General features: G+C 44.9%; 1 long non-coding RNA gene across 1 annotated transcript in view; it reads left to right on the top strand.

Moving 5' to 3' along the window:
- LOC149524495 (uncharacterized) overlaps window positions 1–26,087 on the top strand; it is a 73,860-nt gene that overhangs the window by 698 nt on the left and 47,075 nt on the right. Inside the window, exon 2 of the long non-coding RNA XR_016349389.1 lies at window positions 18,928–18,982. This is a non-coding gene — a long non-coding RNA (uncharacterized LOC149524495). The remainder of the gene's footprint in view (window positions 1–18,927; window positions 18,983–26,087) is intronic.

Genomic DNA, 26,087 nt, shown 5'->3' with positions numbered 1-26,087 from the left:
ATAAATACAGACATAATCTAATTTGCTATGTAAAATTGTATCTAGGTAAGGTATATCCTTTTTTCTCCCAGTGTCCCTGTACTTCCATTTTGGTTATCTGGTCTTAGGAAATATAGTGCTTAGTTTGAATGTATAGATACAGAGAGATGAGAACTGAAGACTTTATCTGGTTAGACCGAGATTTAGCATTAGTTATCATGCTGGTCATTTAAGATAAGTCTGACCTCTAAAGCTACTAACTTATGAAAACTAGTCCATCTTTACTTTATTGTAATTACTGGCCTCTCTAGGGCAGCGATTCTTTGTTCTCCTGACCCTGATTGAGATTGCTGTGATATAAATGTAACCCACCCTTACAAAGTGTGACATAAAGCCATTCTATATAAGTGTAGGCTATTTAAATAACAATACAGTGAGAAAAGGTAGTGGGATAGTCAGAATATGGGATAATTAGAACATTTGGTGTGGAAGTTGGTCAGTTCCTCCCCTTTATTTTATTTTGAAATTTAAGAATAGGGACAGGCAAGTAAAGTCATGACCCAGTTCAGACAATATATGAGAAACAATGTTTCTGTGAAACAGCTGGCAATGCATCAATAATTAATGTTCTACTCTGTTCCATGTATAGCATTGCATAATTCATTAGGTTTAAGTACAATCCTATGGCTGTAGCTGCAGACCAAACCCTAATATATGCACAACTGTCATCTAGAATCTATGCTTTTATTTAAGAATATTAAAGTTTCTTTTCCATTTGTTCCACATATGAGTCTCCAAATGTGAACAGCATAAACACATGGGCTGTGTCTACATTGGGCCACTTATTCCGGAAAATCAGCCGCTTTTCCGGAATAAGCTGCGAGCTGTCTACACTGGCCCTTGAATTTCCGGAAAAGCAACGATGCTCTACTGTACAAAATCAGCCGCTATTCCGGAAAAACTATTCTGCTCCCTCTCGGGCATAAGCCTTATTCCGGAACACTGTTCCGGAAAAGGGCCAGTATAGACAGCCCAGTAGTCTTTTCCGGAAAAAAGCCCCGATCGCGAAAATGGCGATCGGGGCTCTTTTCCGGAAAAGCACATCTACATTGGCCACAGATGCTTTTCCGGAAAAAGGGCTTTTCCAGAAAAGCAGCCTGCCAATGTAGATGCTTCTTTTCCGGAAAACCTGAAAACGGAATAGTATTCCGTTTTAAGCATTTCTGGAAATTCATGCCAGTGTAGACACAGCCATGCTGTATTTGCCTGAATATGTGATCAGGCTATAAAATATTTTGTGTGAACTGCCCTTGTTAATTTAAAGGGATATTTGTGATGCTATAGTTGATAATTATCTGTTATAATTTCAATAGAAACATCAAGCTTATGTGTATCTCAAACCAGTTCCCATACCTTCACTGAAGCTAAAAGCTCCATATATCATAATGTTGCTACCTGACAATGTCTTGCTTCATTTGTGGACTGTCCATACAAAATCTGAAGCAACCTGAAAACTTAGAAGCAGTAAAAAAAAAAAGGATAATAAACTAAATGTATTATCCAATTAAATATAAGAAATACCACGGAGAGAACATTCAATAAAAAGAACCTTCCCTAATAATTCATCTGAAGCAGACTGGAAATGCTGCTGCAACTATACCAGAGTGATGTAGAATCTTGCAGCCTTAATGCACAACTTTTAGGTCATGCATGCTGTAGAGCTCACAGTCTTAAGCATATATTTCTTAGTAGTGGTTGCCTTTCTCTGAAGCATTGCTTCTTGGCTGCTTCAGGAAGCAGCATATATAACTTACAAGACAAATGGCCTTGTGATATGCAATCAATCATATGTTAGAACATAAGAACAGCTGTACTGGTTCAGACCAAAGGGTCCATCTAGCCCAGTATCCTGTCTGCCAATAGTGGCCTATCGTATATTTGTAGAACAATGAATATAGCAAATGCATCTTTATTAGCACTGTCCCCTAGTTATGTGAAAGTGGGGCTTTTGTTAGCATGTAACACTATGGAAGATTCTTGGTAATCCCAATAACTGTACTAATTGTAGTGGCAACAGACATTGTAATTTCCACTTTTAACATCAGAATTAGCAACGTGCATTGGGGGAGTTTCATTACTAGCATGAAAAACAATGATTTTTGTGTTATTACATTGTTGCTTTCAAAAATATTGTTGAATTTCTTTTGTTCTTACCAATACTTAACAAAAACATTGTAGATTCTGACAAAAATAATAACACTGTGTAGCAGGATTGTGCATGGGGAGAACGAGTGGAGAAGGTCATAAAAGGAGATGCATGCAGAAGGGTTAGAAGATACGAGAATCTGAACAAGGAGTGGAGATTCAATATCTGACCTCTTCAATATCTGGCTGGAGAGACTACCAGTCTGTTTTTAAAAATTCAGATAGTAGTCTATCCTCCTCATTCTTTGTGCATGTCATCTTTCCCTAATCCTTAATGCCTTCTGCATGGATCTTCCTGTTTAGCCCTTCTCTGCTCATTCCCTCTGATCCTCATGCAGTACTATTACTACCTCTGAAAATGGCAATTGCTATGATTGTTAGAAAAAAGAAGTTTATAGGATTGAGCTGAGCTGAGCTGGGCTGGGCTGAGTAGCCTCTTAGTAGTAAGTGTGACTAGTTATCGAGAAATGCATATTAGATTAAATATTTCCAATGTGAATATGATTCTTTTCTGCCCTTTAGAATTCATTAATCCGAGTATAGAAACTTTCTGCAAGTAAACAATCTTAAGGCAAATGAAGATTTGGAAAGGTCCCTGCTTTCTGAAAGTGAGGTTTGTTGGGATTTTCAACTTTAACAGCTGCCAAGAAAATACTCAACTAGAATAGCATAGGTGTTGGTGCATCAAGAATGAGGAGTATGTGCAGAGCACTGTCTTTTTGCATTATGACTTACTGAGCAAAGCTCATGTTCCAGTTAAAAGAACATTATTATTTGTATTGAGATAACACTTAGAAACCTCAGCTGAATTTGGAGCCTCATTATGCAAAACACTCATAATAAGAAAGTTCTACTTCCAAAATGCTTAATTTCAGACTTAAAATATGGTGAGAATGTATTCACTCTCATTCTTAAAATACTGCAGATTGCATTGTTTTGGTTATAGTGCCACCTGGTGAGTTTATTTTATATGTGCAAATAAGAGGGCCAATAATCATTTGCTGAACTGTTCTATGTAGTGACAGTTGACTAGCTTGTACAACTGTGTTATTGACTAGTTCTCATGGTGTCAAAGCTGGGCATTCCTTTGCCCAACACATAAATACCTTATTTGCATAATGCATAGCACTGTTCAGCCATACTTTTTGTTAGTTGTCATTCAAAATCCCAAGTGTTGAGAGATGATAAACAGATTCATGCAGTATTTTGCCCAAGAGGTGGAAGAAATTATTCTGCTATTTGCATGGGCTAATGGTCTGAATATGGGATACAAAGCTGGAAATCCCAGAGTACTAATCCCAGCTCTGCTAATGAGACTCCCTCCGTGGCCCATGTCAGTCACTTAAACTCTCTACCTAAGTTTCCCAGTCCATGACTATGTTCTAGTCTTAAATCATGATCATAAGTTGACATCTCAAATGTGTGGAATAAAAAGCCAATTTCTTTTCCCCCCTTTGGGTCTATTAAAATGTTTCACCTCAAGAACTTTGAAATACTTCATTTATATTTCAACCTTTTTTCTTCAGCTTTATTCCAGTCTACACTTAGATTTCAAAATAAAAGTTGCTTGAAACAGGAAAAGTGGTCATTTTCTAAATGAAAAATTCTAAACAAAACATCTTCACAATTTCAAAACTTTCTCAACAATTTTTCAGGATTGGGAAGTTTTGTCAAATACCATACCTGTTTCAGTTTTGACAAATTGATTAAAAAATAATTGAAAATCGTAACTAGTTCTAGTTCCTGTATCTGTGATGTAGAGCCTTCCCAATAGATCTGTGAAAGTTAATATTTTGTATGGTAATCTGAAGTGTCAGATAAGCAGTAAGTCTTTTCTGATTTATTTGGTAGTAAAGCGCTTTGGGGATGAAAAATACTGTATGTTTTTCTTGATAATCTCTGCTTTGGTGTGAAGCTAAATTTCAAATTCTTTTTATGTCAGTGAAGAGACATAGTAATAGTTCTGTCTCTTAAGGCTAAGGTTCAGTCCATTGGTATTCAACAGGCAAGTAGAATACAGTACTATTACATTCTGTTACAAATGTGAACCATAACTGTGTTAACTATGCATTAAGAGTAGAAGAGAGCAAATGTGACACTTCCTTGTATTCTCTCCTCTGATCAGGTATTTGTAGGTAATTTTAATAAAAAATTGAAGGGAAAAAGACAAAAGTGAAAAACAAAAATATCTTGTATATTAGTGCTTACCCTTTTTAACCAGTTATATGGATATATAAAATGAACTTCGTTTTTTAAAAAGTTATCCCATCTGCAAGAGTGTTACTGAACAAATTACCAAAAAAAAAGACAAAATTGTTACTTCTATCTGTGCTCTTTAGAAAATGTCTCTGACAAGACCATTTGCCCATAATATACTTTATTGTATCCCAAAGAGCATTATAGATGGAAAAAAATTAAGAGTACCTGTCTTTGAATATAATAAATTATGTCCCCTATATGCCCCCTAAAAAGACTATCGAGGTTGAGAGTCACATACACCATTGATCCACTGCAGATAAAGGCAATAAATGGGCCTACAACCTGTTGGTGCTCGGTTCGGTTCAGTAAAATGTCGGGAGTCCCAGAGGGTACTCGGTTCGGTTCAGTAAAATGCCGGGAGTCCCAGAGGCTTAAGGCCAAATACCCAGTGAAAACATCGAATGATGGCAAAACAACAAGTTTTAACAAAGAAGGAATGATTTATTAAACTGAACAACTTAAAATGAGCAGTTACCCAATATTTGCCACAAAACAATTGAACCACAACAGTTTTTAAAACTCTACCTAAGTTACAGCTAAGTCAAATATATACACATTTCAAAAACTGTTTCTTTAAACACACTGACAATAGCAAAGGTAAAAGTTACAACTGAGCAATATATTTTCTAACCTGTCTCTCTTAAACCACTTAACAACAGTGAGGGTACTTAGGAACTCAGCAACAACAACACTACAAAGACATACAAGGAATCGGAGCATACTCCGAGATTCGTACACCCCTTTTTAGATTTGGTGGGTGGGAGGTGGCCTTTGGGTGATCAGTCCTAAGCCAGACTCAGATTCTGTCTTCCAATATTCTGGAGTCCTCCCCGAGCTTAGGGCTCAGGGCTTTTTATGTTATTGCCTATTACAATATTTGGTATTGTTTGTGCTCTGGGAGTGGCATGGGTGTGGTCTGGGTGCAGTGTGATGCCCATATATGGTGTTGAGTGTGGGGACTCTGGCAAGCTCCATTTTATTGGTAGATAAGCCTTGTTGCTATCCATGTGACTGGTGAGGTTGCTGAGGTAGATCTCAGCTATGTGCGAGTGAGGCCTGGCCAAGAGAACCCATACTTGACACAACCCAGTGCTTAAACTGGGGAATTTTGAACCAGCTGCAATAAGAAGTGGAGGGTATGGAGTAGTCATACTCCCTTAATTTGGACGTTGTTAAAGTAATGAATCTGACCATTCAAAATTTACAATTTTTATGAAAACCTTCCAAGAAACAAATTGAAATATTTTCTTTCTACTCTCTATGTATGTTTGACAGAGACTATGTGGAATAATTTGCCATTTTTGAGTTTTAAAAGATGACAGTTTGCTCCAAATTCCCATAGCTTTTGTTAGCTTCAGTGCCCAGAGTCAGCAGGTTATGTGCTCTAAGGTTATGTCTACACTGGGGGCTCGTCTACACTGGCCCCTTTTCCGGAAGGGGCATGTTAATTTCAGCTATCGTAGTAGGGAAATCCGCGGGGGATTTAAATATCCCCCGCGGCATTTAAATAAAAATGTCCGCCGCTTTTTTCCGGCTTTTAGAAAAGCCGGAAAAGAGCGTCTACACTGGCCCCGATCCTCCGGAAAAAGCGCCCTTTTCCGGAGGCTCTTATTCCTACTTTTTCCGGAAAAAAGCGGCGGACATTTTTATTTAAATGCCGCGGGGGATATTTAAATCTCCCGCGGATTTCCCTACTACGATAGCGGAAATTAACATGCCCCTTCTGGAAAAGGGGCCAGTGTAGACGTAGCCTGGAGGTATTTGTCGTCAGAGAGGATGCAAATGAAGCACTCATTAGTATTTGTCACTATGTCATTTGCATATCTCCGCCGATGCTTTTTGCACAAGAGGTTTTTGCACAAAAAAAGCAGTGTAGACGGGTCCGTTTTGCACAAAAAACCCCCAACCCTTTTGTACAAGATCCTGTATCCCTCCTTTTTTGAGGTATAAGGGATCTTGCTTCATTAGCATACTCTCTGCTGACATACCTGCCATGTACACGTAGCGTAACAATCTTGTTTCTTGTAGAATGTTTTCTGTCTCTCAGAAATCAGAAATTATAGGCATGGGGCTGAGAAGAGAGCTAATCCAAGAGAGCAGTTTATGGAAGCATGCTTTCTATTGCTGCAGTGGATTGAGAAGAAATCCTGCCCCACAGCAACACACCAGAGAAAATGTATTATAATATTCCTTTGAGTCATCTGGTATCACAAAGATTTGCAAATCTAGCAGACTGTTATGGTTTGTTCTCGTCACTCTCATGCTATTATGGACAGTCATGGATGTCCTGTAACATTCATGAAGATATAAAAATTGAATAACTCTGACAGTCAAAGCATCATCTATCTTGGCTCAAAGAGAAGTTGCTAGTTACAGATCAGACTGAGGCTGTTCCTCAGCAATTGAACAATTTTCTGTTGTGCTGCTGTGGCTTTTTGCCTTGGTACAAGACTAATTTATTGACTCTGGAACAGGAGGTTTCAAATCAGTTGAGGGTCTCATCAACTGACTGTTTTTCTTAAAAAGAAGTTTATTTTCTTTCCTAGAACTGTAGATAGGAGTGGAGGTCACAGGTTTCATCTGGGAGATTCTGATGGGCTTTTAGTGTTTTGTTTTTACTCTTATTTATATAGGCAGAATGTTGTATTTCAAATTGTAGGTGGCTGTCAAAGTGCAGTGATCTTGTCTCCAGGTTGACATGCAAAGAGTGATATTTGAACAGTGATATTCAAGACTTACAGTACTACTTACAGAATTCATAATATTCTTCTCCTTTTTTCCTCCTTAAGGGTCTACAGATTGATAGATAATTGTAGGCTAATTCCTTGCCCTTATGTACTAGTACAACTCCCATACCGTATTTTCTGGCGTATAAGACGACTTTTTATGCTAAAAAACATCCCCCAGAAATCGGGGGTCGTCTTATACGCCAGGGCTTCTCTCGCCCCAGAGGACACAGACTGCGGGACCTTGCGGTCCCGCCGCCCATGTACTCCGGGGCGAGAAAAGCTGCTCCGCGTCTCCCTGGTCTGCATACCAGGAAGATGCGGAGCAAAGCCGTGGAGGGGCTTGGGCAGCGGTGCAGCCCAGGCGCGACGCGGCTGTCCCGCTGCTGTCCTCAGAGGCTTTGCTCCCAGTGTCCCTGGTCTGCTGGAGACGGTCCCCAGCGGACCAGAGGCACCGGGAGCAAAGCCGAAGCGGCGGCGGGATACCGCGCTTCTGAGGCTTTGTTCTGGGAAAGCCTCAGAGGCACGGGACTCCACCACGGCTGTGGCTTTGCTCCCGGTGCCTCTGGTCTGCTGGAGATGGTCCCCAGCAGACCAGGGGCACCGGGAGCAAAGCCGCAGCCGTGGCGGGGTCCCGCGCCTCTGAGGCTTTGCCAGAGCAAAGCCTCAGAAGCGCGGCAACCCGCAGCTGCTTCGGCTTTGCTCCCGGTGCCCCTGGTCTGCTGGGGACCGTCTCCAGCAGACCAGGGACACCGGGAGCAAAGCCGGGGAGGCGGAGGGGCGCTGGGGCGCTGCCAGTTGGCCTCTTAAGCGGGGGTAGTCTTATACGGCGAGTAAAGACAAAAACCTATCTTTTAACTAGAAAATTAGGGGGTCGTCTTATACGCCCAGTCGCCTTATACGCCGGAAAATACGGTAAGTCAAGCAAAGTATTGTTCAGGTGTGACTTGCACAAATGTTTTCCCCTGACTGTCTTACAAGTTCTCTGTTAAATGACAAGGATTTAGTCCCTAGTCTATGCTGCTACTGTCATGCTATCCGATTTAAAAAATGACCATGTAAATAATTTTTGGAATCCCTGTTTTATATGTACAACACAGCTTGTACAAAATGTGTCATGAAGGGTACCTGTGAAAAGGCTATGATGTGCTGAATGACTATGCTATTTGTATGCATGTAGAATCATTTAATCTTAGGGCTGGAAGAGAACTCAGGAGGTCATCAAGTCCAGCCTCCAGCCCAAAGCAGGACCAACCCTAACTAAATCATCAGCCAATTTGTCCTAATATCCAAGCTAGACACCCTTCCTCCCACTGTAACTTGGGACCATTGCTCCTTGTTCTGCCATCTGACACCACTGAGAAAAGCCTCGCTCTATCTTCTCTGGAACCTCCCTTCAGGAAGTTGAAGGCTGCTATCAAATCTTTCCTCGCTCTTTTCTGCATACTAACTAAGCCCAAATCCCACAGGCTCTCCTCATAGATCATGTGCTCCAGCTCCCTAATCATTTTGGTTGCTCTCCACAGGACCCTGTCCTATGCATCCACATCCTTTCTATAGCGGGGGCCCCAAAACTGGAAACAATACTCCAGATGTGGCCTCACCAGAGCCGAATAAAGGGGAATAATCAGATCTGCTGGCAGTGCTCCTCTTAATGCACCTCAGTATGCCATTAACCTTCTTGGCTACAAGGGCACACTGTTGACTCATATCCAGCTTCTCATCCACTGTAATCCCCAGGTCCTTTTCTGATGAACTGCTACTTAGCCAGTCAGTCTCCAGCCTGCAACAATCTTCCGTCCCAAGTGCAGGACTCGGCACTTGTTCTTGTTGAACCTCAGATTTCTTTTGGCCTAATCCTCCAATTTGTCTAGGTCACTCTGGTCTCTATCCCTACCCACCAACATATCTACCTCTCCCCCTAGCTTAGTGTCATCTGCAAACTTGCTGAGGGTGCAATCAATCCCCTCATTCACGTCATTAATAAAGCTGTTGAACAAAACTGGCCCTAGATCCTTGGATCAATTGTGCTTGAAACCAACCACCAGCCAGACATTGAACCATTTATCACTTTCCATTGAGCCCGACAGTCTAGACAGCTTTCCAGCCACCTGGCAGTCCATTTATCTGATCCATACTTCCTTAACTTGCTGATAAGAATATTGTGGGAGACCATATCTAAAGCTTTGCTAAAGTCAAGGTATATCACATCCACTGACTTTCCCATGTCCATAGAGCCAGTTACCTCATCACAGAAGCTAATCAGGTTGGTCAGGTATGACTTGTCCTTGGTGAATCCGTGTTGAATATTTCTGATCACTTTCCCCTTCCACGTGCTTCAAAATGGATTCTTTAAGGATTCCCTCCATGATTTTTCTGGGGACTGAGATGAGGCTGACTGGTCTATAGTTCCCTGGTTTGTCCTTCTTCCCTTTTTTTAAAGATGGGCTCTACATTCACCTTTTTCCAGTCATCTGGGACCTTTCCCGATCTCCATGAGTTTTCAAAGTTAATGGCCCATAAAAATGTACCATTTTTGTATTTGAAGTTACTGATCTTGACCCACAGAAGCTGCGATCACCCAGACCTCCAGAGGCGCAGGTAAACAAATCATCTCATAGTCAGCTAGCCGCTTGCCTTTACAAGCTGTGATCCCTGGATTAGAGGTCCAGAAGATCCTGACCTAAGAAACCATGTCCTGGTGGGTCACAGCTAAGAATACCAAATTCAGATCACAGTGTGGAGAAACAGGGCAAATACATCCCAAAATGCTGATGGTATCTCTTATGGGAGAGTAACCAAACTGGCCACAAAATAAAACTTCTATCTTACTACACTGTGTTAACAAGAAGTCATAAAATCAGTTACCTGAGACATTCCAATGTTTATATCACCCCAAACCCATGATTTTAAGATAAGCAGTTCTTTAAAACCAGCCTCATCAAATAACACATTCTTCTGCTCCCAAAACAGTAGAGCCACACACTGGTCAATATACTCAGATGTTAAGCAAAAATCATGCTGTTGCCAATTATTTCATATGAGCTGTTATTTTGTAGCAGCAGCAGCTGCACTCAGCAATCCTGTCAGGGAGAGAACTTGGAGACGGGAGAAGTAGACCTCTGTATGAAAACACAAGTGACACAAGCAGTATATTGATAGAATTAATGAACTCCTCCCAGAAGCAAAACCCTAATAAATGAACATAACCCAAAGTAATGGGCAAATCTGATAACAGAACTCCCACTCTGCATGTTCCCATTTGTAATGTCTGTTTTCATCAGTGGATTTAGAATGCGATCCCTTCTGGCCAGGAACCCCTTCACCTGTCAGACGCTAAACTTGCTTTATACAGCATGATGTGTGCTTTTGGAGACACCTATAGTTATTAAGGTCAGCTAGCATCTGCCTTTCCTGTGGGGATGGAACTGAACTCCCTTGCCTCTAGACATCTGTCTCAGTTCATCTCTCCCTACAATAACAAAATCAAACCCAAACAAATACAAATCTTACCTCTGCAAGAGGGCTATTTATTTTGTCCAACAGAGCTGCCATCGTATTAATTAATTAATCCCCCTCAGTTGGCTTACTTTGAGTTTTAAGCATCTATGTTAAAATTATGCTTTTTAATCAGCTGTTTATTATGTTGTATGACTCCTTGAGTGCCTTGTTTGATGAATGCTTGATAAATATAATTATCATGTTCACCTATAAAAATATTTTCTCCTTGTGAATGAGACTTGTACATTTGAAAGAGGTGACAAAGATGGGAAGACTAGCCACTGGCGTAAAATTACCCTTAACATTTTTTTAAGGAACGTGGAGTGAAAAAATTAGAATATATCCTTAAACAGATTCTGTTGATTGCAATTGCAGTTATGACCAGGTAAGTATCACCTCCATCCTGCCAAACTCTGTAGTCTACTCATGCACCAATGCCACCTTTTCTTTGCTCTGCAGGGAAAGAACTGTTTCAGGCTGTCAGTTCCTTTCTTTTCAATAAGAATTCGTAACTACATCAGCTCAACATGATGTGCTTTGTAGGAGGTCTCTCTTTATGCATAAGATATAAAAGTGATAGTTCAAGGGCTTGAAGTCTTGAACTCACTTTGCAAGTCATAAGCTAGTCTCCTGCAGTGGGACTGGAGTGGAAAGTGGTGTGATATTGATTTTTTTTCCCCCCACATGCATTAGGGAAGAAACTCCAGTTCTCACCTTCACCCTACACCGTAAAACTGCTTTGGGAGCTGCCTGCAAATAAAGATTGGCTCCATTAGGTAGGAAAGAACAAACCTGCATTAGGCAAACTGTCTCAGAGTGAATGGCGAGCCATTTAAATAAACTCTAAACCCTGTATACAGTATAGTGAAAACCACTTCAAGCCAGGGGAGGCAGCAGTACCTCCAGCTCCCCTAGTTCCAGCCCTATGACCATGTACTCCCTCTTTCTCATCAGAGTGAATTGCTCTCTTAGCCATAAAGAAGACACACTCTGTATCATTAAGGCTGAGACTGGAGAATGCCTTTTTTCCCCCTCTCAGGCTATGTCTACACTACAACGATCTATCAGAAAAAGGATGCAAATTGCGTACCTTTTTCCAATAGTTTTTTCGGTAGAAGCTTTTCTGAAATTTGGCCTGTCTACACTAGGCCAAATTTTGGAAAAGCCTCCTCTTTCAGAAGAGCCCTTCTTCCTTGTGGAAGGTGGAAGACAGGGCTTCAGAAAGAATGCATCTGCTCTTCCACAAAAAAAAGCAGATGTGTTCCCTGGACGCGGCGGAGTTTTTCCAGGATACTTCTGGTCAGGGCTTGACAAACGGTGGCGAAAGCCACTCACCAGCCCCACGCTGCACATGCACAAGAGCCTCATTGCGCATGTGCGCGCCGCCGGTAAATGAGGCATGCGGCTGAAATCTACTCACCACAGGTGAGTAAATTCTATAGTTTGTCGAGCCCTGCCTCCGGTATCCCAGAAAACCCCCATAATATCGACATAGCCTCATATAATCAACTGGCTGTGCTGGAGGATGGCACGAATTGTTTCTCATAGAGCAAAGCAGAACTCTAATGGGGAAAATGGCATACATACTCCACTCTAGTCCTTTTCCCACATTACAAATCACTCTGCCTTTTAGAGCTAATATATCAGTAAACACTAGCCACAGGTTGGACTTCCAAAAACCGGGACTACCTTGTTTGGCAACATCTGTGGTGCTGCCAGACCATGGATGTTCCTGGACCAGTGAGTCCTGGCTGGGTGCCCCAGTGGCATGAGGGCTGGTGGCTCAGAGCCTCTTGGGCTGGGAGCCCTGGTAGCACAGCTGGAGCTGTGGCCGCCCCAGCAGCGGAGCTAGGGCCACGGCCGTGGAAACCTCAGCAATGGGGCTGGGGACATGGTAGCCCGGTAGTGGAGGCGGGATGGGGACACAACAACCACGGCAGCCCCAGTAGTGGGGCCGGAGCCGCGGCAGCTCCAGCAGCAGGGCTGGGAACACAGCAGCCCCGGCAGGCCTAGTAGCGGGGCCAGGGATGCAGTAGTCCAGGCTGCCAGGGCACAGCAGCATGTCAGCCCGGAAGGGAGGGTGGCTAAGGTTGGCAGTGGGGAGGGGAGGTGGGCTGTGGCGCTGGTAGCAGGGGATCTCCCCTGGTCAGGCAAATTACCTTGTTTGGGACTGGTCAGATCCTGAGGGTGCTGGACCAGAGAGGTCTAACCTGTACATTATGCAGATCTTGTGAATAGTTGGCCATCTCACCTTGAGGCAAGGTCAAACAATTACAGCACAGGAGATAGTTGTGTGTCACTGGAATCACCCTGGTTGTTATTGCTCTTGGTTCATAAAGAATAAATTTCCATTTGGAACAGTTCTTAAGGGATGTGAATGGTTAACCAGTAAGCATCACCTTAAGTATCGCCTGGCCAGAGAAGCCACCACCTGCAATAAGTCCTGCAGGCCCTCATCTCAGTTTAATCAGTTAACATAATGTTTAACCAGTTAACTTATTGACTGGGATTTTACACCCCTCGTGGGAATATGACTTTTAAAATTTAATTAAAACTTTACAGAAGTGCAGACATAAACAGTTCATTTAAGCCAAAAATTTCAAATTTGGGGTGGCTTAAATTGTGCAGTTAAATCCGTATTTACTCATGTTAGTGGTCTGGTTTTCAGAGGTGCTATGCCCCTGCAGTCCCAGTTAATTTCTAATAAGATTTTGTAATTTCTGTATAAGATTGTATTTTACAAGTGCTTGAATATAGATATTGTAGCAGGCTGTACCTGGCCCTTCACGGTCTCATTCCAGAGGCCTTCCTGTCCTACTGCAAGTATTGTCAACTTCAAGAAATCTAAAATTATGACTTGGATCCCCTCCAAATCATGAGGTTTTTTTTTAGAGAAGATTGTGTGATGAGGTCACTCTCTTAATTTTAGAACTCCGCTAGGCCATCTCCAGGGTGTGTGCTTGTGAGGAAAAGGTTTAGAAAAGGGCAACAAAAATGATTAGAGGTTTGGAACGGGTGCCATATGAAGAGAGATTTAAAAGGCGGGGGCTATGGCTACACTGCCCCCTATTGTGCAAAAAAATAGTCAAATGAGACGACGCGTGGAATATCGTAGCACCTCATTTGGATAATTTAATGAGGCTCTGTTTTTCAATGTACTGTACGTGTGCTTTGATTTCTGGATAGATGCATATAACAGATTGAATTAAAGAAAATAATAAAATATATTTCATGGAATATAAAGCAAGTAACACTGACAGCTTTTCAAAGACTGCTGTTACTATGTATTCTTGCTTATTTCTCTTCTCAGTTATGCCACATACTATTTTTTTTTCCTACTCATTAATTTATCAGAGCTCATGCTGACTTCTGTAACATAAACAATAATGTTCACCAGGTGCCCTGACCATACTGGAGATGAAAAGCACCATGTTTCATCATAAATATTATTTTGTGCCACTCTGAAGTGGCAGCCAACAAACACAGCAGATTGGAAATGTCTTCAACTCTTTTTCTAAAGATCTGCAGTGAAAGCAGCATGCTGAATGTATTATTTAAATATTCTCACTTCTTGTATTTTTGTATCCTATTAATCTCTTTAAAAATAAATAAGAACAAATTGGATCCGGGGTTGTGAGAGGTTCGGGGGTGCGATCACCCCCTCCCGGCATGGGAGGGGGGCTCAGCGGACCCCTTCGCCCTCTTTCCGTTCGTGTCCCGCCCCAGGACCCTACTCTGGGGTCCGGGTAATAGGGTGCGATCACCCCCTCCCCCACGGGGAGGGGGGTCAGCGGACCCCACAGATGTCACCCGTCCCTGCGGGAGGGGCTTGAGCCCACAGTCCATGCACCCCCTGCTCGGGGCCCTAGTTCTCTAGCACGTTTAAATCAAAGTTATCTTGAGCTGAACGCTCCTGAGGGGGATGGAGGGGGACCCGGTCCCACCCTCTCTCCGGGTCCCAGCCCGGGGCCCTAAGCGTCGGGGCTTGCTCGCGCCCCAACGCGGTAGATGGGGTTACTCCAGCTGTAACCCATCTACCCACTGCCGCCAAAAACGCCCTGCCCCAGGCTGCTTCCTTCCTGCCCAAGTCCCTTGGGGCCGCTGCCCCAACCTCCAGAACCTACCCTGGTTCAAGCGGTCGAGTCTGGGGTCGTCCCGGTGATCCCTCGGGGGTCTGCTCCCACCGCCGGGTCCGTTCCCACCCAGGCCGTCCTCTCCAGGGTTGGCGTAGCGGGGTCCAATCCCCGTCAGAGCTGGGGCTGACCGACCGCCAGCCGCGGTGACCATCTCGGGGATCCCGAGGTCGGGGCCGAGCCGACTGCCGGCCTCGGTGCCACTCGGGGTCCGTCCTGGGACCTGGGGTTCTCCTCCCTCTCTGCGAGGAGGCTTCCCCCTTCCTCGCTGGCAGCGGGCCTTTTTAAACTGCCGGACGCTGCCTGGGGCTCCTCCCCTTCCGGCGGCGCCACGGCATTCTCGGCCGTGGAGCGGCCGTCTAGCCCCGCCTCGTTCCCCTCTGGCCCGGCCGCTGGGGAGGGGCCAGCGTTTTCCGGCCGACGGAAGCATGGAGGCTGAATGCGGCCCTGCCAGCTTTCCCTGCCTGCGCCGGGGCCGCCGGGAGGGGCTTGGGTATGCCCGCCGCTTCCCACGGCGCGGCGGCCCCCGCCGTTCCCCGTGCGGGTCGGGGGCAACCTGTCACAGGGATATTGTAGTGTTTTGAAAAGACTGTATTTTCTTATATTTATTCGTGCTGGCCAAATAGTCATTGGTGAATGGAATCCCATATAAAACCATAATTCATGATGTTTTGGAATCTCTTTTCAAGTTAAAGAGGAACAGAAAATATAGAAGTGATTGGCTGTAACTAATAAATATTTTTATCCTTTGGCATATAATTGGTGCCTAGAGGAAAAAAATATACAGACCATACTGAATGTTCTCCCTCTACAGTTTTATTCTAGTCAATGGAGACAGGTTGCAACTAATCATTCTGCTGTAGTGAAGCTGCCTTCATTGTTACACTGCAGGGTCAAATTAATCCATAGTGTAACTTCTCTAAAGTCATTTGAGTTACACCAGCCAGGAAACTGGGCTGCTACCTCTCATTGTCTCTCGCTTAGTTGCTATTTTAGAGAGACTAAATTCTAATGCAGAATTTCCATTCTCTGTTTACATATATCCACACACTGTACACCTTAGGGGAAAATTGTTATTTTATAATACAGTACTTTTAAAATAGAACAAGGCTGTGTGTGGCATGGTATAACATAAATATGTCTGCATATTTGTCTGAAAGTAGTTAACTGTTTTGTGCTTAGGAAATAAAAGCAAAGGAAATATAATACAGGCAGTCCCCAGGTTACATACAAGTTAGGGACTGTAGGTTTGTTCTTAAGTTGAATTTGTATGTAAGTCGGAACTGGTACATATTGTACGGGAAACTCTAGCCAAACATTTCTCCTGAGCTCAGTTTTATTCTCCCACACCTCACTTCCCTCAGTCCTTTATTCTCAAGCTGAGGTGTCTGCTGAGAAAAGCCACTGAGAAAAGTCTCCCTGGTCTGCTGGGGGGGGGGGGGGGGGGCGCTAGTTTTGCGTCTCCCTGGTCTGCTGGGGGGAAGCAGCTAGTGTGGGGTTGCCTCACCCTGTTTGTAAGCAGGGATCCGATGTAAGTCGGATCCATGTAACCCAGGGACTGCCTGTAATCTCTTTCACTACAAAGCCAAAAATCATCTCTTTTGCTACAAACAAGTAACAGGTAGCAGCAGTGCCAGCTTCCATGTTTTGAAATGAATTAACTAAGAAGTAGGAATGGCTAGTGAAGAAATGTTGGTGACTAGCAAAATCATTTTTTGTGTGCACCTGAACATTTAGCAGTGGGAAACAGGAGAGAGAGAGACCCTTCCTATCACTCCTCACTTCGAAGATTAGCAAACCCTCAATAAATATCTCCTTATCAACTTTCATAGTGCTAGGGTGATCCTTCTTGGAGATAATGTCATTCAGTCTGGCCTTGCTGAATATGGGAGAAATCCGTGCTCCTTATGGACTCAGTCTTGGAAGCAATTATGCACAGGACTAACTTTACCTATGTGAGTAACCCCCACCCCTGGAGATATATTTACACATGCAATTGTTTGCAGGACTAAGCCCTATATATGTAGGGGGTTGGTGTGTGATTTAGGCTATGTTGCTCTGGGATGCGAATAAGCCATTCCTGAGTGACGTAAGTTACTCCAACCTAAGTTGCTAGAGTGGACAACACTGTCAGTGGGAGAGTTTTCAGACATTCCAGTAAACATATTCGCATGTTTTGTTTCAATGTGATGCCAAAAATTAGCTGATTTTAAGTCCTCATTTGATAGTACCTCCTTAGGGTATGTCTACACTGCCACCCTAGTTCAAACTAGGGTGGCTAATGTAGGCATTCGAACTTGCAAATGAAGCCCGGGATTTAAATATCCCAGGCTTTATTTGCATGTTCCCGGGCACCACCATTTTTAAATGCCCTGTAGTTAGAACTACCTGCCCGCGGCTACACGTGGAACAGACTAGCTTATTAAAGCTCCTAATTCGAACTACCGTTACTCCTCCTGCAATGAGGAGAGTAAGCATAGTGGATATGGTTGAGATTCATTCCCAGTGCATGTAAACTCTAACTCCAAGTACACATCGCTATATTTTCATGTTTTCCATTTATTTTGTGTTTATTTTGAAGTTTGTATTAACATTCCACAATGGTCTCCCGGTTCCTTTCTTTTCAGCGTCCCTGTCTTGATCCACTGATCCGTTTTTGCTAGTGGCCCTACTAAGCCCTTCCCACCACTCTAATAGCTTTTGAATGGTTAGAGTGGTGTGACATATTCACGAAACATGATGATTTCAAAAAAGAAAAAATGGTAAAAAATGACCGACCCATTTATAAGCCGACTCCAGAGTACAGTCATAGCTTGTCAGCTTCAGCACGGGCTGAGGGATGTGCAGACTGCAAGGCAAGGAGCTTCTCAGCTCCCATCGGCTTCTGTTCTCTGTGTCTGCAAGCAAACAAATGTCCCAGCAGTGTACAGTAGAGTCTTCAGTACTTCCCAAGGTCACTTCCCAGCCCAGCAGGGCAAACTACTGGCACACTGGGATTTTTTATCTACATGGGGTATCTGCAGGCTTGGAGCCTCTCACCTCCCAGTTCCTGCCTTTCACCTTTGTGGGTCAAGGAGAGTGGCAGGAAGTAGTGGCCAGCATGTCCTTTGTCCTGCACTCCTTTCTCAACTCCTGCACCCTGCCCCTCCACGGAGGATACAGCGAGGGGGCTGTCATGGCCAAAGGCAGCTCCTGACCCAGAACTCTGCCTTTGGTTGGGCACAGAGCCCTGAAAAGAAAAGAAAAATTGGACCCACTGTGGGACTGGGATGGGGGAGAGGGCTAGAGCATAAACGGCAGCGCAGCTAGCAGCGGGAGAATGGATGGTCGCAAATGGGGATCCCCAGGTGAGACTGACCTTGTGGAAAGTCCCAGTTCTGCGGTGGGCCCAATCCTTACTTTTAAACTTTTTGCGGGCCCCTTACAGTACTGTCACAGACCACCAGGGGACCGCGGACCACAGGTTGGAAACCACTGTGTTAGACATTACAGCTGTCCGCGGGGTGAGATGACTTTTGAATGTAACTAATGCTTTAGGGGAGAGTTAATAGTCCATGCTCTATAACTTCATCTTGCAGAGAGACTATTCTAGAATACTCCACAATATGAAGTTATAGAACAATGGCCCTTCTCAGCAGTGGTCCTAGAATAGTGGAAATTGGTTGGAGTTACTTCCTCTGTGACTGCTAGATTTTGGTAGACCAAACAGGTTCATGTCACTTCATTAGCATCTTTTCTTGCCTTTATGCAAGAATAGGCAATGGTACAAAGGGAAATGGGCTGACATGACCTTTCCTAAAGTTTCTATTTTCAATACATGTTTTAATAAGTCAAAAAGAAAGGCGAAAGAGAATGAAATACATTTTGTAATGAAATTAGGTCCAACCTGAAATAATCCAGTTCAAAATCCATGGTTAACTCTTACGTTTCTAAGGAGCCCTCACAAACCCATGCGCCTCAACATGAAATATGAATCCCTTTTTTATGGACAAGCGCAACATTGATTATGAAAATCTGATTTTTATTAAAGCTGATTCTATTTTTCCATTTCCTGAAATTATCAAATGTCTAAAAATGTACATGCTCTGTGTTACTGTCTGATTTTTATTTTTATTTCTTTTAAGGATGCTTTTAGTCTTGTCAATAGCATGTGCACCATGTGGTACAGAGGTTGCTATGGTAAGTATGAAATTTTTATTGAGTAGCACAGTAAATATTAATATAGGAAGCTAACACTGTCTTCTTCCTGAGATACTCTGCTTCTCATATTTTGTCCCTTGCCTGCAGTTTCCATCATCTCCAGGACAGGGAAAGCTCCAAGGCATAATAATATCATAGCAGCCAAATAAGAAGGAAATGTGGGATATTAGGTTAGTAAAGCAAACCAGTAGTAACAGAAGAAACAGAAATGAGCTTGTAGAAGAAATATTACTTTTCACTCCAGATGGGACCCATGGCACAAAACTAAGGTCTAGATTTTAAGCCCCTTAAAGTCCAGGACTGTTTGGATTCAGGATTTTAGGTCAGAGCCATCTCCAACTTATAGAGTGAATGCAGTACAGAAAAAAGGGAGTGCAAAGGATATAACTGGTTTTAAAAGAGGTAGGATGGTTTTATGGTAAAGGTACAGAACTGGAATTGGGTTGGGATATCTATATTATATTCTTGAGTTTGCACCTGATGTGCTGGATCACCGTAGGCAAGACTTAGGACAAATGTGAGCATCAAATGTCAGGCATAAATAGTCATTTTAAGTCACTGAATCAAGACTTTGTAAGCTTAAGTAGCCTACTTTACGCATCCAAATGTAAAAATTGGGCCTTTAATTTCTTTGTACCTCAGTTCTTCTGTTTGTTACTTGGGGATGATAATACTGGTGAATAGAAACGCTATAGTAGTGCATTAGATAATTATTGATGACATTATTCATGTACATTGTACATCAATGTCTTCTTCTGCTTTAGCCTTTGGGGATGGGTGTATATGAAAAAAGGACTTGATCATGTTTCTGTTGTAGTCAAGGTGAACTGGTTTAGATATAGAGTTACTAAGGCTGTGTCTACACAACAAAGTTATTTCAAAATAACAGCCCTTATTTTGAAATAACTTTCCTAGCATCTACACAGCCAAACCGCTATTTTGAAATAAATTCGAAATAGCGGCGTGCTTATTTTGAAATTGATAAACCTCATTCTACAAGGAATAACGCCAAATTTGAAATAGCTATTTTGACTATGTATAGACACTTTGCTGTGTAGACGCTTATTTCAAAATAGGGGGCCTCCAGCCTTCCCAGGGTGCTCTGGTGGCCACTCCAGCCTCAACCAAGAACACTTTTCTCCCTCTCTCCTCCCCGGAGCCCTTAAAGGGGTAGACTCTGGCCACAGTGCGTGTGCCAGCTCCAAGCCTGCCAGCCCAGAGCCAGAAGTCACTGCCCCGACCCAGTGGCCCCAAAACATGAGCCAGCAAGCCACTGGCAGCCAGCCCTCCACCACTCCCCAGGAGCCTGCCAGGGCCTGGAGAAGGTGGGCGCTTTCCTGGTCCAGGGAGGAGATCACGGCAAACAGAGCACGTAGAGACAAAATGTTTTGCTGTCCCTCATCAAGGTAGACAAGCAAGCAGGGAAACCTAAGAACTGGCTGTCGGGGCGGGGGGGCATCCCTTTAAGCACATACCTCAGCTAGCCTCAGGCAGCAGCCCCACACAATAAGTCCTGACCTAGTGCCTTGCTGAAACTGGTTCCGGCCAGCCTTAAATGCGATTCAGAGTCCACTCAGTGTGGGCGCGCTATTTTGAAATAGAAAAATGCTATTTTGAAATGCGTTTTGTGTGTAGACGTGTTATTTCAAAATAACTTCTTTCGAAATAACACTGTAGTGTAGACATACCCTAAGTGTGTGTAGAAATTATTTTAGCCGTCTCTGGATCAAATGCTGCCACAGCAGTTTTAACTGAATACTGTACAATGGAACTATTCAACAATTTAGGACGGGAGCCTGTTTCCAAGGAAGCTAAGGTATCTCTTCATCCTGGATGTCTAGCATCAGTGGTGTAACACAAATTATCAGATTATAGCTGCTCAAAGAAATGCTTGCATTAAATAAACTGAAATTGTATCCATTTATTAAAACTAATAAAAGAAAGTTCTTCACACAGCGTGTAGTCAACCTGTGGAACTCCTTGCCAGAGGAGGCTGTGAAGGCTAGGACTATAATAGAGTTTAAAGAGAAGCTAGATAATTTCATGGAAGTTAGGTCAATAAAAGGCTATTAACCAGGGGATAGAAATGGTGTCCCTAGCCTCTGTCTGTCAGAGGCTGGAGAAGGATGGCAGGAGACAAATCGCTTGATCATTGTCTTCGGTTCACCCTCTCTGGGGCACCTGGTGCTGGCCACTGTCAGCAGACAGGCTACTGGGCTAGATGGACCTTTGGTCTGACCCAGTACAGCTGTTCTCATGTTCTTATGAGAGAGCTAATGGGAAAGTCAAGCAGTGAGTAAGGTGATGACTGAGATTAGTTGCTAACAAACTGAAATACTGAGGGACTTTTTGTGCATGAGTATTTAGCAATTTTGCAGTAAGAGTACAGGGCTGAGAATGGCATTCCTGGTCAGAGGCGTCCCGTGCCTATAGGCAAACTATAGGCAGCTGCCTAGGGTGCCAAGTTGCATGGGGCGCCAAATTCCAAACCCTGCCCCTTCCATTTCCCATTCCTTACCTGGAGCACGGCTTCCCTGCAGCCAGGAGGGGGGTAAGTCCTGGGAGAGGCAACACGTGGGAGGGTTTCCCCTGTGCCGTGGGGGCAGGAGGAACGCGGGGGAATTTCCCCTGTGCCACGGGAGAGGGGGGTCGGCCCCGGGGGTGGAGGAACGCAGGGGGGTTGCCCAGCGGGAGAGGGGGGTTGGCCCCGGGGGAGGAGGAACACGGGGGTTTCCTCTGCCCCGTGGGGGGAACACGGGGGGTTGTCGCCCTGGGAGAGGCGCATGCCGGCTTCTCTTTGGGGGGGTGGGATCTTGGGAGGAGGCGGGTGCAGGGGAATCTCTCCCTGACTGGCACCCTGTTCCCTCTCCCCGGCCCTCAGCCACAGAACTGCATCCCCAGCCTCCCTCTCCCCAGCACAGAACTGCATCCCCAGCCTCCCTCTCCCCAGCACAGAACCAAAACCCTCAGTTGATATCTGCCCTTGAGGTGGGGGGGGGGGCGATTGTATGGTTCACCTAGGGCGCCAGTTGCTGGCAGCTAGTCTAGGGCCGCCCCTGCTCCTGGTTATCACAGTGAGGATCAGAAAACTCTGCATTGTTGGGTAAATCACTTTGGACCAGACTTTTTATGGTATTTAGGCATGAACAGATGCAGATGGGCATACGGTGAGTTTTTCAGTCTGAGTCTTTAGGTGCCTAAATAACTTTAAAATCTGGCAGTTCAGCTTTGTTTTCTCATTTGTAAAGAGGAGCTGATGCTGCTTCTCTTTCTGGACAATGAAGGGGAAGAAAGGCCTTGGGAGGTGAATGTCTGACTGATTGTTGAATAGGTTGTTGTAAAGAGCAGATTTAATTGTATTATTAATGGAGTGTTCAGGGACCTTGAGCCTTGGAACAATCTCTCCAGTTACTTAAATATAAATAACAATGCTTGGGTATGTTGTGAGGGTTTATTAACTTATGCCTGCCCTTTACATCTTCAATGTGCTTTACGAACATGACACTTTTTAACATACCCAGCCCACACAGAGTTTAGAAAATGCTCTCAAATCGTTGCCAAGCATTTCCATTGGCAAGTGGCCCTTTTTTCTACCCATTTCATGAGCAATCCCATTAGCCATGAGAACTCCTGCCCCATAAACAAGGTTTGAGCTGGGCCTTGTTTTAAATATAACTCTTATTAAATGTATAAAAGCAGCTCATATTATTCTATTCTATAACACAAAGAAGCATGTCACACTAACTATATTGAGCAAAGTGGAACCACTACATGAAACCTCAGATCATCTTATAATGTGATCGATACACACACACACACACACACACACACACACACACACACACACAATAACTCAAAATGTCACCACTGTAACTACCTCATAGTTGCTAGAAAAACCACATTGTAGTGAAGGTCATGTGCATATATGCTATTTTAACACATTTATTCACACCTTGCTGCAATAGTGTCACTGGGAAAATGAGAGCAAACTAGTGAAGTTTTGTACTTTAAAGGAATGTTTTCTATTCCCTCCTAGTTAAAGAAACAAAGGTCCTGCTATGAAAAGGAAAGAATTTTGTGATTATATTATTTAGGGAACATAGAAGCTCTTGTGTGCAGTAGTTATGCTCTGACACTACTAGTACTTTTGATAGTGTCACAATTGTTTTCTGATTGTGCCTTAATTTGTTCCCTGAGAGTTCCTTAATAATTTAGGTGTTAGATTTGACACTTTTGGACTCTGGGAGCAGTGGAGGCAGGGCTTGTGGAGGCATCAGTAGTGCAGAGAGCCCCCTGCCCACTCCTGACCCTAAGCGCCAGAGCAGGGGTGGGAAAGGCGGGGTCTGTGGGCCAGATTCTGCCCACCAAGCCATTTGATCTGGCCTGCTGCCACCTTGCCACACCTCCATCCCAGGCCAATCGAGACCTGGGGACAGGGGAGCACTCAAAGTTTCCTTCCCCAACCAGGGTGTGCGGCACCAGAAGGAACCACTAGCTGTTCAAAACAGATGACGGTTCCCTCTAGGCACTTCATGCCCCTGACAGGGCGGGGGGCAAGAGACTTCACGGGATCCCCTGCCCCTAGGCCGTGATTCGGCTGGGGATGGAAGGACCACAAAAAGTCTCCTCTCCCCGCCAGGAGGCACCTAGAGGGAACATTCAAAACAGCTGGTGGTTCTTGCGAGGTGCCACACATCTCTGACAGGGCAGGGGAGGGGGCAAAGATTTCACATGCTTCCCACCCTTAGGCCAATCAAGGCCTGTGGGTAGGTGAGCACACAAAGTCTCCTCCACTGCCAGCCTAGAGGGAACAGCCCCCTTCTAGCCAACACCACACCACTTCCACCTGAGGTTCCACCCCTTCCCACTGGCCCCCCTTCAAAAACTATTGCTCACCCCAAGGTGAGCCAGAGGGACTTGCCAACCTCAGGGTGGAGTCCCGGCGGTGCTTATGTGGCGTGGTTCCTGCTGGGAAGCATGTCTCTGGTTCCTAGATTTCTAGCAGTTGGGTGGGAAGGAGCCTGCATATGCTGCTTTTGCCAGAAGCACAGATTCCAGCTGCCACTCATTGGGAACTGTGGAGCTGGGGCTTACATGTGGGTGCCAGCAGTGCCCATGTAGGGGGAACGTTCTGATAACCAATAACACGGGTACGCCATTTTTGAAAAGTCCAAACAACAACATGGGCTCTATCTTGGTCGCCCTTCTCCCTCCTCTCCTGAGGGCATTTTCCTGCTCTTTTGGCATTTTCCTGCTCTTTTGGCATTTTGGCAGGACATTTGACCTAGGTTCTGCCCAGCAACAGCAGCTTATTTGAGGGCAGCCTCTTGAGTTCTAAGGGGCTGCCCTTCCGAGTGGCAGAGTCTGGAGCTACTTTGAGGAGTACTCCAGCACCACGCAGATAAGTTTCGGTTGTGGGAGGATGAACTTACCTGCACTCAAGGGGTGTGCCACCAGCTGCCACCCCTCGTCACCAAGAACATACACGCCCCCACGACGGCGCAGGGTGGGGAGTGGGCCGATCATCGCTGGAGCAGAGCTAATGCAGCCTGGTTGCTCTTTACCTGTGAGACCATCTGGTGATGGAATCCAGAGCTGTCCCGCCGCTGTGAGGGTCCGTGAGCTGCAAGATATGGTAGTGATTTCATAATCCTCCATTTCCATACCTGGGTCCCATCCTGAGGGAAGGGGACTCACCCAAGTTGCAGTTGTGCACCACCTTTGTGTCACTTAGGCTTAACTCAAAATAAGCTACACAAACTGAGCTACGTCAATTGCATATCTTATTTCAAAATAGCTTATTTCGAAATCGGGAGCATCTACACAGCTCTTATTTCAAAATAGAGCACTCTTCCTCCGACTTCCCTTACTCCTTGTACAATGAGGGTTACAGGAGTCAGAGTAAGAAGTCCTCCACCTTGACAATATTTTGCCACTATTTCAAAATAACTCCTGTTTTTAATTAAAAGCCAGGCAACTTTGAGGGGAGGCTAGTTCCCAACCCTGCCCCTTCTGCACCAGGCCCCATCCCTTCCAGTGGTGGAATTAGTACATGGCCACATACCAAAATTCATTGTGGGCCCCCAGCGAAAATTATTGCCCACCCTTGCAATGGTTGGTCATTGCCTCATCCCCTATCTGCTGGAGGTGCCCCTCCCACTCTTTACCCCCTTCAGCACTTTTCTTCCAGCCATCCCTGCCTGCATCCCTCCTCACTTTTGACTTCTCAGCCTGGTCCCTCTGCCGCCCCCCTCGGCGGTTGGTCCCCGCAGTCCTATGCCTAGCTTTACCCCTATAGCTCGGCTTCCTCCTCTTCCGAGACTGGCTCTACCCTTCCATTTCCAGCCTGGCTTTCCCCTCCCTGTCCTGCCACTCTGTGAACCCTGGCAGGGGTTCAAAGCAGCAGGGAGCTTCTCTCTTGAGCTCAGGGCTTAAAGCATCAGCGAGCTCTGCGCCCACCTCCTGTGCTGCTGCCCCATGGATCTGAGCTCCAGGGGTCCCTGAAGCTGCTGCCACATTGCCACCGTAGCGATATTTAAAAGGACCCCGTCAGGATACCGGAGCCCCTTAATTCTACTGGGCCCCTGTGAAATTGCTCCTTCCTCCCCCCACCACTTCATTGGTGGGCTGGTCAGGAATGATCTAGTTATTACATAGTCCTGCCTTGTGTGCAGACGACTGGACTAGATGGGGTTAGAGAGCTTCCTTTTTGCTACTGTCTGGAAAATCCATGCAAAATTGGCTGAGTTACAGCCAGTTAAAAATTGCTGTTCCCATCTGTGCCTGGCTCAGTGGGGAGTGCTGCTACAGGCCCCTGCTCATTCTGTTGGGGGTGACATCTATGTAACCTAGTGGCACTGAGCCCACAGAGAGAGTCTACAGGACAGCCTTAGCTCAGGGGACCTTGGCTTTTAGCTCATGCAGTAGAGGCTCATGTCTTTAGTTCCACAGGTCCCATGTTCAATCGCACCTGCCGACAAAACTGGATACATTGGCATTGCATGTGCTTCCCATCCCCTTGTTTCAACATGTTTCACTGAACTGAACTTCTGGGGGTATGTCTATACTGCAGAGTTTTTTCAGA

The sequence above is a fragment of the Pelodiscus sinensis genome, chromosome 4, assembly GCF_052426305.1.
Source record: "Pelodiscus sinensis isolate ZL-2025 chromosome 4, ASM5242630v1, whole genome shotgun sequence".
NCBI lineage: Eukaryota > Metazoa > Chordata > Testudines > Trionychidae > Pelodiscus > Pelodiscus sinensis.
The sequence above is the reverse complement of the archived record's forward strand: the minus strand, read 5'-3'. Positions and strand labels throughout refer to the sequence as shown.